Genomic DNA, 5582 nt, shown 5'->3' on the forward strand with positions numbered 1-5582 from the left:
CAGCAAGACTCCTGTTAGGTCAGTTTAGCAAGAGCCCCCCACCCCTCACTATCTTAGCCATTCTCCACCTAGAGAAGCCTCCCCCTGCCCTGCTCATTTGGCTGTAAATCCCCATTTTTCTGTTTCAGGTGAGTGCAGTTGATATACTGAAGTTTTTTCCCCCTCGTTGCCATAGTTCTTGAATACAATCGGTTTTTACTTGCACCTCCGTCCAGCTCTAGTTTTCCACATCAGCATCTCTGCCCAAATCTAGGTCAGAATTCTGCATTCGCTGGAAGCACAGCTCTCCCTACCCCATTCTTCAGAGCCCTCCAGGAGGGGCTGCCAGCTCTTTTCCAGGACTCGAGTGACACCTAGTGGTCATTCTTGGTCACCGCCCATTCTATGCTCCACATCCCCTGTCCCTCTGCTTCTGGACCCTGTTGCAGACTGGCCAGGCCCAGGAGAGCACAAGGACATGACCAACTGGTGACCAGCATTGCCTCTGTCATCCTTTATTGCCATCAACACCGTCTCCTGCAAAGAGCAGACGGAGCCACATGGCCCTGAGCCCAACACCGCCCCCACCCACCTATGCACACGCCACCTCCCTTCCTCTGCCCTGCACAATGAGGGTCCTAATGAAGAGCATATTGTGGGCACGAAATGAGGCCACGGGTGGGAATGCCCTAGCACGGAGTCTGGAGCAGAGAGTGGAAACTGTCCGCACCGGACACTGGTGCCCTCGGCTGACGTTTTGGACCAAAGGTCTGCAGGGCCAGATTGGCAAAAAGCAGTAGGTAGAAGGAAGAAGGAGCTAATGGAACATTCATGGGGGACCTTCTCCCCAAAATGGAAACCTGGCAAACGCAAAGCTGTGGGTTAGCAAGAAAATCTGGCTCCTTGCATATGGGTGTGAGGGGGAGAGGGAGAGCAGCAGAGAAGGAGGAGGAGGAGGGGAGAGAGACAGTAGCAAGGTTCCGTGCAGCACGCATGGCCATGAACCCACAGGTGGGCACCTGGCATCTGTCCAGCCCTGGGTTTGCTCCACTGGGCCTGGGAGCCACCACTCCCCCCAACTCAGGATCGGACTGTGAATTCAGAGAGGCGGCCCTCTCCTCCCCAGAGGCTGGCACGGCGATGCGGGTTGTCAGCTACCCAGCTGTGGCTTTCTAACAAGCAGCTGACACCACCAAGTGTGACAAGAAACACAGTTCGGGAGGCAGGGCTGCCCGTTACGCGGGTGTGGAGCCCGGGCCCTGCCAACAGCAGCCCAGCTGGAATTCGCACCCTCTACCCGGACCGCCCATCCGGGATCTCATGCTGTCGGGGCCCTGTAAGAAGAATGGGATGTATTAAGCGCCTGCTGTATGCCGAGCAGGTGCTCAGGGCTTTGTGTTTGCTATCTCATTCAATCCTCTTAACGACCCCATGAGGTGGGGGCTAGTGATGGCTTTATTTCTAGAAGGAGCAAACGGGGTCCCAGAGAAGGTCAAGGTCATGCAGCAGAAACAGGGTTTGAACCCTGATTCCGGAGCCTCCGTGTCAGAGAGCAGCCAATCCAGCCCCCTCCTCTTGAGAAAGGGGGTGGGAAATGAGATTTGAATCAGAAGACATGGGTTCCGACTCCAGCCAACCTGTTCCCTTGGGCCTTCTATTTCTATCTGTGAAATGAGGATGAGTCATTCCTGAGACCCTCTGGTGATCAGTAACACAAAGCTACACAAATGCTGTGTTTTCGGGACCAGGACGAAATCAGGCTCAGAAAGAGGCGGGGCTTGTGCGAGGTCATCCTTCCTCCAGATGCCTTCCTCAAGACCTGGGCTTTCTCTCCCACGCCACCCCTGCTCTGCACTCACCTCTGCTCCTGTGCACCCCCTCCACACCTCCCCACTCTGCACCAGCCTCCCTCCTGGATCACGGGCTCCCCTCCTCTCTACCTTGCCTGCTAACACCCACTTATCCTCGGGCAGGTCCGAAGGCTTCCCAGAGCTGCAGGTCCGGATGGGGGGCCCCCCGAGGTCTGCCTGCCGCCGGGCTCCCTGCTCCTCACTGTGCTGTTGGTGTCTGTGTGTCCCTGCCTGGGCTGGGAGTCTCAGGTGGAGGGGAGACCCCCTGCTGCTCCCACTGAGTCCACAGTGCCCAGCCCAGTCTTACCACGCTGGATATCCGTGTGATGGATGGATGAACCCATACCATGAGTTAGTGGCTTAGCCAGAACCTAGGCCTCCCCTTAGGGCAAGTGTTTAAACCCTTGGAGTAACATCCTCGGTCACTGCCCTCCCCACCCCTGAGTCTCTCCAGTTCTGAATTCCTTCTGGGACAAGCCTGCTGAGGGGGACCGTGGGGTAGCGGGGACAGAGTCTGACAACACCCTGCTCTGGCCGTGTTAGCTGTGTGGTTTTGCAGTAAACTGGAACTTTTAACAGCCCGTGCCTAAAGGTGGGTCTCTACTCTGTGTCTGGACAAGGTGAGCACTCAGGACATGGGGGGCTACTCCGGGGGGGGCACACGTGGACTCCCCCTCTCCCCACTCAGGGTTTCAGGGCCTGGACAATGCCCTACTTTGTTCTCTCATCTGGATGGGACCCCGTTTCCCAGCCAGCCCAGCAATGCCTGGCCCATCCCAGGAGCCACCAGCCCAGGCACTCACTGACCCAGAAACCCAGTCACTTCACTCCCCACCACGCCCCAACACCACCTGAGCTCAGGCCCACAGCCACACCCCTACGGCCATACGCCACGGTCCTCACGTCTGCTCGTCAAGACTTTCACAGCTTCACGGACACCCCAGGAGTGGGAATGCAGAATAGTGACTCCAGACTCAGCCCACATGTGCACGGTCAGCCCAAAGTGGCGACTGCAGAGCGTCTCCCCAGGAGGGCACTGAGCCTAGCACCTTGGTGGAGGGTGTGCCCGCCGCTCCACCTCCCTCGCTGGCTGACAGCTTCCCCAGGCAGCAAGAAACAGCCGGGGGAAAATCTGTAGAGAGCTGCTGTAAAAAATGCATCCACATTCAAAGGCTGTCCCCTTGGAGGCGGGGCTCTCACTCCAACAGCGCCCAGTGGTGAAGTGATTGAACCTTACAGAGTCCCTGTCACCTCCCTGTGGGTCCCCCTTGATCACCGCAGGCCACGCTCTCGGCCATCTAGGTTGCCCCCGAGGATATTAGGCCTCAAGACGCTTGAGCTGCCCAAGTTCACACATGCGGAGAGCGGTCATGTTGCAGAGAATGGGGTAGGGGTATCTCATTGCTCCCAGGATCAAGCCCAGGCTTCTCAGGGGGGGCGGCAAGGCTCTCCTTCACCCAGCCCTGCCCGCCACCTCACTTGTGTTGGCTCTGGAAAGCCCCTCCCCGCATTCCCGGCTCTCCACTCTTGAGCTCCTGGCCATCCCCTTACCTTCCACATTCTCTCTTGACCATGTCCCATTCAGCATATACATCTGCGATTTAAAAAAAAAGAAAGAAAGAAAAGAAAGTTTCTTGCCCTCATGAGTTTACACTCTGGCTGGGGAGACAGAGGTCGGGTGTCGAGTGGCAGAGAACAGAGCTGGAGGGGGCAGGACCAGGGAGGAGGGAAGTGCCAGGGGCCAGTGGACAGCATCCGGCAGGCTAGTGGGCACCAGCTTTATAAAGACAGGGAGATCCCAGGGCAGCTGGAGGTGGTAGGGAGTGAGCGGGTGGGGAAGCCCATTCCAGGAAGAGGGAAGAGCCGGGTCCTCTGGAGGGAGCATGCCCGTGTGCATGAGGTGTTGCAGGGAGAGAGCGTAGGAGCTGGGTCCAGAAGCAGGCTGGGGCGTTATGGGGACCTCCTGGGTCCCGGGAGGACGTTGGCACTTACAGGGAAATGGGGAGCCATTGTCCAGCATGGGTAGAGCAGGGACCTGGTGGGACGCCAGGCACTGTGCTGGCTGACCGGCTGCTGCGTGGAGAAGAGATGGCAGAGGCCCAGCATTGGGGGGCGGAGAGAATGAGGAAGAGCTGCCACTGCCCACCCTGGGAATGGCGGCTCGGACCAGCCATCACGGCAGCCCTGAAGGTGGCGAGAAGTGGTCAGATTCTAGATGTTTCCTCTCTCGTTTTATTTTTTTAATGTGTGCATTTTACTAAGTGTTTTATAAATACATACAGAATCTAGTTTTATTTTGAAAGGAGTGCCAACAGATTGGATGTGGGATGTGAGATATGAGAGAAAGAATTTGACATGCAGATTTTTGCCCTGGGTGGGGGAGGGCAAAGATGGAGGAGGCCCTCCCCGGCCCCCCAGCGGAGAAGGGGAGAGGCAGGTGGCAGAGGCTCTCGCGTGTGTGCATATTGAGTTACCTTCCATCCCTCTATGGGGAAGCTCTGCACACCCCGCTGGGCCACCCCGAGAGCCCACTTTGTGAGAGGTCAGACCCTCAGCATTCCTCTGGGCAGCCTGGCCTGGCCCTCCTGGACGGCCGTCGTTTGCTCCCCACGTGGACCCTGTTCCAGCATATTCTGCAGCCTGCTTTGTGGTTGCCTGTGGACTTGTGACGCCTGACCTGAGAGCCACTTGGAGTCTGATGCCTCTTTGTTTCTCTGCTCTTAGCACAGGGCCTGGCTTGGAGCAGCCCTGGGCGTGCACCTGCGGGCAGGGGAATGGCCGTCCTTCCAGGAGAGCAGGCTTTCCCAGGGAAAGTCAACGACATCCCTCTGCAGTCCCACGTCTCAGACCCGAGCAAGGTGGCCTGGATCTCTCACTGGAACCTCTGTCCCCCATGCAGAGTGCAGTCCTGGCCTGCCTCTTCCTTGGTGGCAGATGGCCCAATACGTCCAGAGCCCTAAGCCTGCCTCTGCTGTGGTCCAAATCCTGCTGGGAGCCAAGGTGCCTGGCTGGGACCCGGCCACACTAGGTCCGCACCCGCCTCTCTGCAACCGCCTACCTCAGACCTTTAGGACCATCGCCAATAGATACACATTGACCTCAAGCTCCTCCTCTGTGGTTGTAATGACTAGAGCATGTGGGTAGGGGAGGGGGGAAGGAAAGAGGAAAGAAGGAAGGAAGGAAGGAAGGAAGGAAGGAAGGAAGGAAGGAAGGAAGGAAGGAAGGAAGGAAGGAAGGAAGGGCAGGTGAGTTTACCACTCGATTTTGCCTGCTGAATGAGGCAGAGCACAGAGCACCAGCTCTCAGACCCTCTGCCGACCACCCCTGGCTTCCCTTACTGTCTTCCCATCAGGGAAGCATCACTCAGTCCAGATTCTAAGTGTCTGAACTTGAACTTCTAAAGGATGCTATGGCTCTTGAAGTTCTCCCCAGGACATTGAGCCCTGATTTTGTTTGTTTTCTTAAAAATCTCTGAATCCCTACTGCCCAGCGCTGGTGGGGGTGCCCAATGCTCAGTGGGGGCTCACTAAATGTTTGTTGGATGACTGTGTGATCACAGCCCCTTGCATGTTCTCCCTTATTATATGACCATGGCCTTCCTCCTCCCAGACCTCAAGGTATGGGTCAGAGGACACATCTGTAATATTTTCTGGCCTCCAAGGGCAGCACAGTGCTGAGAACCTGGAGTCTCCAGGAACAAAGACCCGTTATATCGGTGAGCTATCCTGTGTAACAGACTACACCACACCTAAG

The sequence above is a fragment of the Mustela nivalis genome, assembly GCF_964662115.1.
Source record: "Mustela nivalis genome assembly, chromosome: 10".
NCBI lineage: Eukaryota > Metazoa > Chordata > Mammalia > Carnivora > Mustelidae > Mustela > Mustela nivalis.